General features: G+C 38.3%; 1 long non-coding RNA gene across 1 annotated transcript in view; it reads right to left on the reverse strand.

Moving 5' to 3' along the window:
* The window catches only part of LOC135320276 (uncharacterized), a 175,205-nt gene that overhangs the window by 59,908 nt on the left and 102,119 nt on the right, over nucleotides 1-13,178 (reverse strand). The gene's annotated exons all lie outside the window — the stretch shown is intronic.

The following is a 13,178-nucleotide window of genomic DNA, read 5'->3' on the forward strand; positions in this document are numbered from 1 at the left end:
ATACAGTACATGAAGAATCCAAAGTAATGAAACTTCACCAGAAACTGAAAATCAAATGCAGAATCTCACAAGGAAACTGGCTGAATTACAACTCAGGTTGAATTCTCAGCCTCTTAGGGTGTCTACTGTTAAAGTGAGGACAATGACTAAGAAAGAATGGGATCCTGTAAATTGGGATGGGACATGTGGGAAGTCCACGATGAAACTGGGTACCCTGAGCCCCTAAATCCTGAGTCTTCTTTGCCAGTGAAAGAGATCTCTCCACTCCCAGTGGAAGTGGCCTCCCAACCCACAGCAGAAGCAGCCTCTCCACCCACAGTGGTATCAGCCTCTCTATTCTCAGTCTTATTGGCCTTTCCACCCATGTCTGAGGGAGTTAACCCTGCATTGCCTGAAGAAAGTGTAATGGCATCCCCCGAGGCAGTTGCCATTAAAATAATGCTGATTCTCCTCAGAACCCACCCCCGCCATCCTTTGCTTCTAGACCTATAACTCAAGTCTTAGAAGATCCCTAAAAATCAAGTACAAAGTGTTGCCCATGAGGAAGTATAGTACATTCCAAAAGAACTACTTGAGTTTTCTGATTTATACAAGCAGAAATCCAGGGAAATGTGTAGGAATGGATACAGAGGGTGTGAGATAATGGTGGAAGGAACATAAAGTGAATCAGGGTGAATTTATTCACATGAATTCACTATGCAGAAAACTTGCACTTAATATTGCAGATTGGGAAGTTAGAAAGTGCTCTAAAAGTTTGGTTGGTTGGTTGGCTAAAACATGAATGAAGAGGTGGCCCACAGTGAGTGAAATGGAAATGCTGGACCTGCCTTGTTTAATGTAGAGAATGGGATTCAGAGGCTTAGGTAGACTGGAATGTTAGAATGGATTAATTATTTAAGATCTACTCATCACACTGGGAGGGTCCAGAAGACATACCTTTCACCCATATTGTAAGAAATAAATTTATGATGGGAGCCTGAGCATCCTTGAAGAGCTCTGTCCTTGCTCTTCTCTAAAGGCCAAAACTTAGAGTGGGAAGTGCAGCCACTGAATTGGGAAACCTAAATGCAATGGGAGTAACTGGATCCCAATTGGCAGGGGTAAAGTGGTGGCACTCAGCGGCCACAGGCAAGGAGGGCATGGTTACCATAATGTACAGCAGAGTCAGAGCAGCAATCAGAATAGTCAGACTCATACAGACATATGAAGTCGGCTAATTGATTGTGCTCTTCCTAGAAGTGAAAGAAATGGAAAGCCTCGTAAATTCTTATTTGATCTGTATCAGCAAAGAAGTCACAGCCCCTCAGTCAATTCTTAGACTTGAGAAAGTTTATAGGTCCAGAATACCCCATGAATGAGTGGGAGGCTGGGTCCTGTTGAAGAAGGACCCTGATATACTACCAAAAAATTATACTGTTAATCTCTTCCTCAAAGAAATCTATGGCCTTTTAGCAGGGTAACTGTGAACTGAGGAAAAGGAAATAATCAGACCTTTCAGGAACTACTGGACACTGACTCTGAACTGACATTAATTCCTGAAGACATAAAATGTCACTGTGTTCCACCACAGTAGGGGCTTATGGAGGTCAGGTGATCAATAGAGTTTTAACTCAGGTCCATTTTACAGTGGGCCCAGTGGGTCTCTGAACCCATCTTGTGGTTTATTTCCCCAGTTGTGGGAATCTTGTATGGTACCACTACACCAGCGGCGCTATTTATTTCCCCAGTTGTGGAATACAAAATTGGAACAGATACACTTAGCAGCTGACAGAATCCCCATATTGGTTCCTTGAACTGTGGAGTGAGGGCTATTATGGTAGTAAAAGCCAGGTGGATAGCACTAGAACCGCCTCTATCAAGGAAAACAGTAAATAGAAAGCTTTCATGGAGGGATCTGAGAGATTAGTGCCACCACTGAGGACTTGAAGTTGGTGGTTCCCATCACATTGCCATTCAACTCACTGATTTGTTCTGTGCAGAAGACAGCTTGATCTTGGGGAAAGATAGTGGATTATCATAAGCTTAACCAGATGGTGGATCCAATTTCAGCTTCTGTACCAGATATGGTTTCACTCCTTGAGCAAATTAACACATTCCCCGGTACCTGTTATATAGCTATTGATCTGGTAAATGCCTTTTTCTCCATCCCTATCAGTAAGACTCACCAGAAGCAGTTTACTTTCAGCTGGAAAGGCCAGCAGTACACCGTGACTATCCTACCTCGAGGGTATATCAACTCCCTAGCCCTTTGTCATAATTTAGTTTGCAGGGATCTTGATCACCTTTTCCTTCCAAAAGCTATCATATTGGTCTATACCATTGGTGACATTATGCTGATTAGGCCTAGTGAATGAGAAGTAACACCTACTCTAGACTTATTGGTAAGATATTTGAGTGTCAGAGGGTAGAAAGTAAATCCAATAAAAGTTCAGAGGCTTTCTACCTCAGTGAAATTTTTAGGGGTCCAATGGAGCAGGGCATGTTGAGATATCCTTTCTAAGGTGAAGGAAAGCCATTGTATCTGGCCCTCCCTACAGCCAAAAAGGAGGCACAATACCTAGTGGGCTGCTTTGGATTTTGTACACAATACATTCCTTATTGGGTGTGTTACTCTGGACCATTTACCACATGACCTGAAAAGCTGCTGTTTTTGAGTGGGGCCCAGAGCAAGAGAAGGTTCTGCAATAGGCCCAGGTTGCCATGCAAGTTGATCTGCTACTGGGGCCATATGATCCAGCCAATCCAATGGTACCTGAAGTATTAGTGGCAGGTAGGGATGCTATTTGGAACCTCTGGCAGGCTTCCATAGGTGAAGTAAAGCACCAGCCCTTAGGATTTTGGAGCAAAGCCCTGCATCCTGAGCAGATAACTACTCTCCCTTTGGGAAACAGCTCTTGGCCTGCTACTGGGCCTTACTAGAGACTGAGCATTTAACCATGGGCCATCAAGTTCCTATGCAACTTGAGCAGAGGAGAATTTTCATAATCAAGTAGATAGAATGACTCATTCTGTATATGCCAGTCGGCCTTTTTCCCCAGTCACCCCTATCATTGTCCAATGGCCTCATGAATGAAGTGACCAAGGTGGCAAGGATGAAGGTTATATATAGACTCAGCAACATGTACTTTCACTCACTAGGGACAAACTGGCTACAGCCACCAGTGATTGCCCAATCTGCCTGCACCAGAGACCAACACTGAGTACCTGATATGGCACCATTTCCCAGGGTGATTAGCCAGCTATCTGGGGGAAGGCTGATTACATGCACTGCTTCCATCATGGAAGGGGCAGCATTTTGTTCTTACTGGAATAGATACTCTAAATATGGAGATTTCCCTTCACTCCTTGCAATACTTCTGCTAAAACTACCATCCGTGGGTTTACAGAATGCCTTATTCATTGTCATGCTATTCTGCACAGCATTGCTTCTGATCAAGGAACTTATTCCACAGAAGTGAGGCAACAGGTCCATACTTATGGAATTCACTGGTCTTCACATATTCACCATGATCCAGAAGCAGCTGGCTTGATAGAATTGTGTAATGACCTTTTGAGGATTCAGTTACAGTGCCAGCTGGGTGGCAGTAACTTGGAGGGCTGGGCAAGGTTCTCCAGAAGGTTGTATATGCTCTGAATGAGTGGTCAGTATGTTGTGCTGTTTCTCTGATAGAATTCAGACTTTTAGGTTCAAGAATCAAGAGGTGGAAATGAGAGTGACCACTCACTATTACCCTAGTGACCTATTAGCAATATTTTTGTTCCCTGTTTTTGTGACCCTGTGCTCTGCTGGCCTAGAGGTCTTAGTTTCAGCGAGACAAATGCTTCCATGGGAGACACAACAATGATTCTATTAAACTGGAAGATAAGGCTGCCACATCACCATTTTGGGCTCCTCATGCCTCTGAGTCAACAGGCAAAGTAGGGAGTACTGTGCTGGCTGGGGTGATTGGTCTTAACTACCAAGGGGAAACTGGATTACTACTCTACAACAGAGGTAAACAAGAATGTGTGGAACACAGAAGATCCTTTAGGGTATCTCTTAATATTACCATGACTTGTGATTAAGGTCAGTGGAAAACTACAACTGAATCCATGCAGGACCTAACAACTCAGACTTTTCAGGAATAAGAGTTTGGGTCACCCCACCAGGTAAAGAACCACAATCAGCTGAGGTACTTCCTGAAGGCAAAGGGGACACAGAATGAGTAGTGGAAAAAGGCAGTTATAAATACCAGCTATGACCATGTGACCAGTTACAGAAACGAGGACTGTAATTATAATGAGTATTTCCTCATTATTTTATTTTGTTATGGATATATCTGTGTGTGTATCAAATACCTTTGTTTTCTTTCCTCTCTTTCTCCTTTATCATGTAACATAAGATGTATCATTAACTTTATAGCATAGTGTCTAAGTATTGTTAATTTTACATCATAGTATTCAAGTTATGGGATATTAAAGAGAAGAGTAAACATTATTCAGAGACTTTACCTTCTGTTTTGGGGAAGCAGATTGTGTATTTTTGATTGTATGTGTGATAGTTGTATCATGTTAGACAGAATTATAACCTTGTTATTGTCTTTATTTGGAGATTAAGTATGATTTAAGGAGATGTACATGAATGCCAAATTGACAAGGCATAGAATTGTGATGGCTAATTTTTTGTCAACTTGACTTAGCCAAAGGATACTCACATAGCTGGTTAAACATTATTTCTGCATGTGTCTGTAGGGTGCTTTTGGAAGACATTAGCGTTTGAATTGGGGGTCTGAGTAAGGCACATTGTTGTCCCCAATGTGAGTGGGCATTATCCAATCCATTGAGGGCCTGAATAGAACCAAAAGGCAGAGGAAGGTTGAATTCTCTTCCTGCCTGACTGCATAGGCCGAGATATTGGTCTTCTCCTGCCCTTGGACTGGGATTTATAGCATCAGCACTCCTGGTTTTGAAGCCTTAGGACTAGGACCGGAATTTACAGCACTCGTTTTCCTGGGTCTCTGCCCTGCAGACAGCAGATCGTGAGACTTTTCTCGGCCTCTGCAATCTCATGAACCAATTCCTTATAATAAATGTTATTATATATATGTGTGTGTGTGTGTATACATATATATATTTGTATTTTATATCACAAATATATATAAATATTTATATATATACAAATATATAAATATGAGAAATTATGATATATAATACAGAATAATATATGATAGAAAATATAAGATAAAATTTTATATATAATATATGCACATACATATAGAAATATTATTGGTTCTGTTTCTCTGGAGAACCCTGACTAATATAATGGCTGCTTCTGCATTTTTCCTTATATTTGAGCAAATAGAAAAGAGATATACGAAGTGAGAGGAGCCAACACAATTTCTAGCTGGAAAGTCATTTAGAGACAATTCAGATTACCATCTACATTTGACAGAAGAGAAAACTAAACTCTATATTGGTGAAGGGACTAGCTCAAAGAAGACAAAGTGGGGAGTAGAAACCAGGCATTCTGACGTGCACTTCTTAGTCTTTTACATTATATTATTTGACAAGAAAATTATAATGCTGCTGCTGATGTTATAAGTTAGCATAAATCTATTGTGTATTTCATAGATTTTTTTGCTTCTATTACATTCTTTAAAGGAAAAGAAGAAAATTAAATCCAAATTGTACATTTTGCAAATTATCTCTAAGGTGCCTAAATTTACAGGTTTTGAATAATATGTTATATAATGAAGGTGATAAATAGAACTTAAGAATCAATGATTCCAACTCATGTTGAAGCCATGTGATCTGAATGAGTTTTAACTGGAGTTGGATGAGTTTCTTCCAAATCTACTGATGAGAAAACTGGATTCTAAAGTTAGCCAGTTTAATTTGTTGCTTTATACTACATGGCTACATGAATGGCAGGAAAGATCAGTGCCTTGGAGTGTCAGCTGGGCTAATTTCAGGAGAAAAGCTTGTGACTTAGTAAAAGAGTATGTTCTTCAAAATAAATGTAATTTAAGGCAATATAGTATTTCAAACTACACTAATACATCACATCCCCAACCTCTAACCTAATTCTGTTTTAAAGAGGTATGTTTATATATTCAACTTTTTCTGGACCATTTTCTCTATCCATCATTTCTCTTCCTTAACTGGAACCTTGCTCTCCTTCATGGATACTGATTCCCCTATGACACTATCAACTGGCATTTCCTCATTCTCCCATAGTGGACATACATTAGGTCCAGGGAAATGGGTTGGAATACCCTTGATTCCCCCTTACTATTTTTCAGACACGGTTTCATCACCTTTGTTCAATATCTCATACTCCTTTGAAGCCTATAAAACTACCCTCTTCCTGTCCAATTTCATTTTCAAGTTACTCTCCCACAGTCTTTGAAGATGTTGGCAACAGTTTTACAGTTATATGTTTCTTCATTACCACAGTAATCCTCTGATATTTCAACTGAAAAAAAAGAGATACCACATCCATGACTCCCTTAATTTCCTTGACCATCTTCCACGTTCTATTTCTGCAATTCAGTCACACTGAAAATCACTGGCCATTGCCATCACCCAGAACTATTCCACCTCTGTAATATTTAACAATGAGATTTCTCTCTCATCACATTCTTCTATCCTTTAGCCTCCCCTATTCTTTTACCCTAAATAGATAAATTGGGAGTTTGAGATTTGCAAATATTAACTACTATATATAAAATAAATAAACACAAGTTTCTTCTCTATAGCACAGGAAACTATATTCAATATTTTGTAGTAACTATAATGATAAAGAATATGAAAATGAATATATGTATGTATATGTATGACTGAAACATTATGCTATGCACCAGAAACTGACACATTATAACTGACTATACTTCAATTAAAAAAAAACTTTTCATCTTCTGTTACCCTCTCCTTCCCATAACTTCCTATATTACCTAAGTACTTAGGATAAGCTTCTTAAAGAGCACTCTCACCAGCAACTTGAATTTCTTTTCCCTCCACAGTATCTACCTAATCAATTAATTGTAAAATCCTTAGTCAGCATATCTGTTTTCTGTGTGACTACTTCTGGGTATCTGAAAATTACCAGAGAATGTCACACAACACATGGTGACTGACTCCGTTGAAAATGGATCATTTTCAATATTTCAGCTAGAACTTCTACACCATTACACAATTATTTCCTTCATTCCTGGTGATTCCTTTTATACAAAAATTATTTTGATTTTAATGAAGTTCGAGTTAAGTTGAAGGAATGAGGGACGCATAAAGTACTGAAAAAGTACAGAGACCTCATGAAAATTAATATATCCAGACTCAAAGTGACTCAGAGTTGGTAAGTGGATGCCATCGTGTACTATGGCACCAACTTTCTCTGTCTCTTTCATTCTGTCTCTCTCTGGCTACCTCTCAGGCCACATGATCTTTCGTCTCTGCTTCTCTTTGTCCACTTACACTATTATCCTCTCAGATTCCCACAACTACCTGCAGTCATCTCTCAGTGCCTCAAATCTAAATTCCTAGAGAAGAGACAGCATATTTGATTAGCTTGGTTGAGTAGCTGATCAGCAAATAGTACTACAGACATGCCCATCTCAGCCAGTTACTTCACTAGAGAATTTGGGTAGTGTCAGTTATGAGAAAAGGGAGCTTCTGTTAGGAAAGCATTCATAAAAAATGTTTTCCTACAGTAGTTCTTCTAACTTCCCTGCTGTCCTCAAGTCCTCCAGTTGTACTGTTTTCAACACATTTAGCTTATCTTTTTGAGGAAAACAGAAGACAATGTTTCCTGCAATCAGTGTGACCTTAATTTACACCTTTCTTCCATACCTGAACACTTACATCTCCACACTTCCCTAACCCTTTTTCACCTGTTTCAAAATATGAATACTCCAAATTTTTTTCCAAACTAAACTATGCAGAATTATTCAGATGGACTAGTAGATCAAATCCTAGAAAAGAGCAAATGAGAGGGGCCAACAATAATTTCCTTCTTCCGTTCATATCTTCAGTCTCTTCCTTAGCATTGATATTGTCCTCTCTGCTAGCCAAATGATTTTCTTCCCCATTTGTGCTGCCCTCAAAGATATTCTCATAGCTTTTTCATCTTTGCATAGCCAAACATAGAGAAAGTAGTCTAAAATGCATACGCTTTCTTCCTTTCCACTTCTCAACAAATTGCTATCTTTTAAGACATTGTTCTTGTCTACATGGCTTACCTGTATGCATTTTATTTATTACTTAAATGAGACCAAAACCCAGTTACAACTTGGCTTTTGCATTGTAGTAATATATTTTGAACGTGGAACTGGGAAGAAATGCTGCTTCTTCATTTCCAATGTTTTCTTTTATGTAAAGAGACATCTATTAGCATAACATCCCTGGTCTCTTTCCATTTCTTTACTCATTTTGCCTTAGAGGATGAGGAATGATTTAATATGATTAGTGATTTTTGGAAGGAGAAAATTCTTACCACTAGCTGAGTTCTCTTCTGCTCCTCTAGGGGCAGCCTATCACAACCAGCAAACAAGTATTAGGAAATCAGAAACTGCTCCAGCTCTATAATTTTTAACACTGAAGTTTCCCTCCCTGATCAGAATCATTTGCCCTTGTATTCAAGTAGAATACAGTATTAGGAATCCCACTTACTCATAAGTATAAGCCACATTTTCCAACATCAATTTTCAGTAATAAAGATTGTATTTTGTCTGTCTGTCTTTCTGTCTGTCTGTCTGTCTTATTTCCTATTTGGTTCAGCCGGAAATATTGAGAAATAGACTTATGGGGGACAAACTAATTCCTGGAGCTTAAGGCTTCTTACATGCCCTTTATGGATGACCTTAAGCTTTGGGAGCATTATATAAGTGCTTGACACATGAGTTTTTGACCTTCAAGTTTATAGTAGCCTATATAATACAAAATGACTGGCTTTTACAGTTGTGAAGGTGGCTTTTACAGTTGTGAAGGTAGCTTTTAACTGCTGTGACCTTAGGCTATGTTGTGTTTTGACCTTGGCAGGTGAATATAGCTTATGCAGCCTTTTCATAAACAAGTATTTCTTTAAAGGTGCTGCGTCTACCAGACTGAGTAAATGCACAAACTTAGGGTTTCAGGTTTCATCCAAAGTATAAGTAGAAATTTTTAGAGTTACGGACCTCAGCAAAGAAAGTCTACAGGGGCCACAGCCATAGACTGGCTGCAGAAAATACTGATACATGGGGCTTAGCCAACAAATGCTAGCTAAACTGGCTTTAGCAAAGGTGTGGGCCTCAGAAAAATCTCATTCTTAGTAAACAGCCTTAACAAAACAGTGGGGAATTTAGGGTGCAGACTAAAACTTGAATTTGAACTACATAGTTACTCTCCTGAGCACATGTGTGTGGAGCTGAGGAAGCCTCAGCAGACATTACGGGACACTGACGCCTTAGTAAGTGGGTACAACTGAGGCAAAGAATAAAATCTAAGGAAAAGAGAGTCTTTCCATACATAGGCTTTTTAGCCACTGATAGAACAAAATCTGTTGCTTTTAAACTGAAAGACAAAACAAAGCTGAATTCCCCAGACATTATGAAGCTCTAGGGCTTTCATATAAAAATTTTTACTGCCTTATAAAGGCAGCCCTGTATCTGCTGCATTCAGTGCCTAAGAAGCAAGAGTGAAGGAGACAAATTTGGATTCATGTAGATAGTCCACAGGCTCAAAAGTCACTCCCAAGCATGTAGTCTCTGCATGAATCTGGATTCATTAATTACAGAGGGGGAAAAGTCTTCTCTCAAAGACAGATTTCAGATAATTAAACTATTCTACAGCAAGCAGCAACGGAAGTTACCACTGGGACCTAGGACTGAAAATTCATGTTTATAAAACAATGTGCACACTGCTCTGCAAGAAAGAGTCCAATCCAGTGAAGAAATACAGGTTCAAAATATAAGTGTGAATAAAGATGTTTTGAACAAGCAATAAAATAGTCTCAAATAAGATCTGATAAATTGAATTTTCAATTTTATAAATGTATAAACTTCTTTTTTTTTGGTGGAGGTACTGGGGTTGAACCCAGGACCCCATGCATGCTAAGCACGTGTTCTACCACTGATCTATTCCCCTCCTCCCTGTAAACTTCCTAAAAAGGCTATAAGTAAGCATAAGAAGGCTGGAGGAGCTATATTAATATCAGATGAAATTTCAAGAAACAAAAAGACAAAGTGAGACACTTCATAACAATAGAAGTGTCAGTATCAGGAGGGCATAAAAATCATTAATGTGCATGTATCTGATAACAAAGCTTCAAAATACATGAAGCATAGTTTGGCCAAATTATAGGGGAAAATAGTCCATTTCACAAACATATTTAGGGATTCTAACACCTATCTCTCAGAACATGGTAGACCTAAATAAAAATCAATAAAAACATAGATGATATGAACAACACTATTAATATTACCTAGTTTATATTTATAAAACACTATACCCTAACACTACAGAATATAATTATTTTCAAGTAGATATGGCCCATGTACAAAGATGTGATAGACCCTGTGCTAAGCCCTAGAACAAATCTCAATAAATTTAAAAGGACTGAAATAGGGTATGTTCTCTTGCAACAATGACTTTAAATTGGAAATAAGTCAAAATAAGATATCTAGAAGACATCAAATATATTTATATAAAAACACTTTGAATAATGCATGGTTCAAAGAAGATCATAAGTGAAATTAGAAAATACTTCAAAATGAATTATAATGAAAATGAAACATCAAACTTGACGAGATACAGCTAAGGCAGGGCTTAGAGAGAAATTTATACCATTAAATGCTTATATGAGAAAAATGACAGGTCTAAAATCTAAAAATAATCTAAGATTCTACCTTCCAGAGTTAGGAAAAGAAGAGAAAGTTGAAAGAAAATGATAATAAACATAAGAGAAAAAATCAGTACAACTGAAAACAGTCAAACAACAGAAAAAGTTAACAAAGCCAAAAGCTGGTTCTTGGAAAAGATATAAAAAATTGATAGAGAGGTTTAGATCAAGATGGCAGAGTAAGAGGATGTGGAGCTCACCTCCCACCATGAACACATCAAAAATATATCTATATGTGGAACAATTCTCACTGAAGACTAACTGGAAACTGGCAGGAGGACTCCTGTGCAACCAACACTGTAAGAAAGGGACATAAGTAATCAGGTAGGAAGGGCAAAAAGCAATCAAGTCAGGACTTGTGCCCCTGGGAAGGGACAGAGAGGAAAAGGGGGTTTATACCAGTAGAAACCCAGCCTGGGGAGTAGTTTGAGCCACAGGTTGGACACCCCAGTCTTATGTGGGGAAGACAAGTCTCCTTGGCTGGTTGCAGGACAGCTGGGACTAATAGAAGGGCAATGGGAAGCTTGGACTCCACTTCTGAGGAGCACACATGCAGGCCTGCCCCCAAGGCAGAGTGGAGAGAGGTTTGATCTAGGGGCTGCAGGGTTTCCCTTGACCACCTTGCCTCATGCACCAGCCCAAGCTGAGCAAATGCTCCAGCCCTGCTCTAGCCCCTCCATCTCCAGCTCCACACCCTACCAACATGAGAACTGCCAGCACAACCTGAGGAAAGATGTGACTTGAATCCACATCAAATCCAGCCCTCCCACCAATGGCACTGGGCACATGTGGGCTGCTCTCACATAAGATCATTCGTTTAAGACCTCAATAAGCAGGTATAAATTAATAGAGGTAGAGAAAGTTAAGCAAAATGAAAAGGCTGAGGAACTACTCTCAATTGAAAGAGCAAGAGAAAACCCGTTAAAAATAATGAAACAAATAATTTGCCAGATAAAGAATTGAAAGCATTGGTAATAAAAATGTTAACTGAATTAGGGCAAAGAATTGATGTATACAGTGAGCACTTTAACAAGGAATTAGAAAATATTTTACAAGCTCCAATCAGAAATGAAAAATTCAACAACTGAAATTAAAAAAACACACTGAAAGGAATGAATAGCAGACTAAGTGACAAAGAAGAGCACATAGTGATCTGGAAGATAGAATACTGGAAACCACTGCAAAAAAAACCAGCAAAAATAAAAACAAATTTAAAAAATGAAAATAATCTAAGAGATTTCTGGGATAACAGTAAATATACCAACATCACATTATAGGAGTGCCAGAAGGAGAACAGAAAGAGAAGGGGATTTAAAATGTTTGAGAAAATTCTGGCTGTAAACTTGCCAAACCTGAAGAAAGAAACAGACATCCAGGTACAAGAAGTACCAAAGGTCCCAAACAAGATGAACTCAAACAGACCAACACCAAAGTATATCATAATTAAAGTGGGGAAATTTAAAGATAAAGAGAGAATTCTAAAGGCTGCAAGAGAAATAAAAAAAAAAGTCATATACAAAGGAATGTCCATAAGGCTATCAGCTGATTTCTCTGCAGAAACTTTGCAGGCCAGAGGGGAGTGGCATGACCTATTCAAAATCCTGAAAGGGAAAAGCCTGCAACCTAGAATTGTCTAGCAACAAGATTATCATTTAGAATAGGAGAGGTAAATACTTCTCAGACAAGCAAAAGCTAAGAAAGTTCATCAATACTAAACCTATCCTTAAAGAAATACTAAAGGATCTTCTTTAAGCAGAAAAGAAGAAAGAATCTATAGGAAAGGGAAAATCCCACTAGCAAAGGCAAATATATAGAAAGGACTAAGGATCAATTACTTAAGCCAGTACAGTGATTAAAAGACACAAAAATATAAAAGTAACTATATCTATAATAAACAGTTAAGGGATAAGCATGACGATGTAAAATATATCAATAACACAAAATGTGGGGGAGGGGAGTAAAAAACTGTAGAGATGAAAGAGAAATAATAACTGATACCACAGAGATACAAAAATCCATAAGAGAATAATAGCCACTAGTTATTCATAAGATGAATTCAGCAAAGTTGTACGATACAAGATTAACACACAGAAATCTGTTGCTTTTCTAACACTAATAATAAAATATCAGAAAGAGAAAGAAAAAAACATTTGAAATTGCATCAAAAAGAATAAAATACTTAGGAAAAACTTAATCAAGGAGGTAAAATAACTATATTCTGAAAACTATAAAACATAGATGAAGAATATCGAATATGATGCAAAAATATGGAAAGATATCCTGTGCTCTTGGATTGGAAGAATTAGTATTGTTAAAATGGCCA

The sequence above is a fragment of the Camelus dromedarius genome, chromosome X (assembly GCF_036321535.1).
Source record: "Camelus dromedarius isolate mCamDro1 chromosome X, mCamDro1.pat, whole genome shotgun sequence".
Taxonomy (NCBI): domain Eukaryota; kingdom Metazoa; phylum Chordata; class Mammalia; order Artiodactyla; family Camelidae; genus Camelus; species Camelus dromedarius.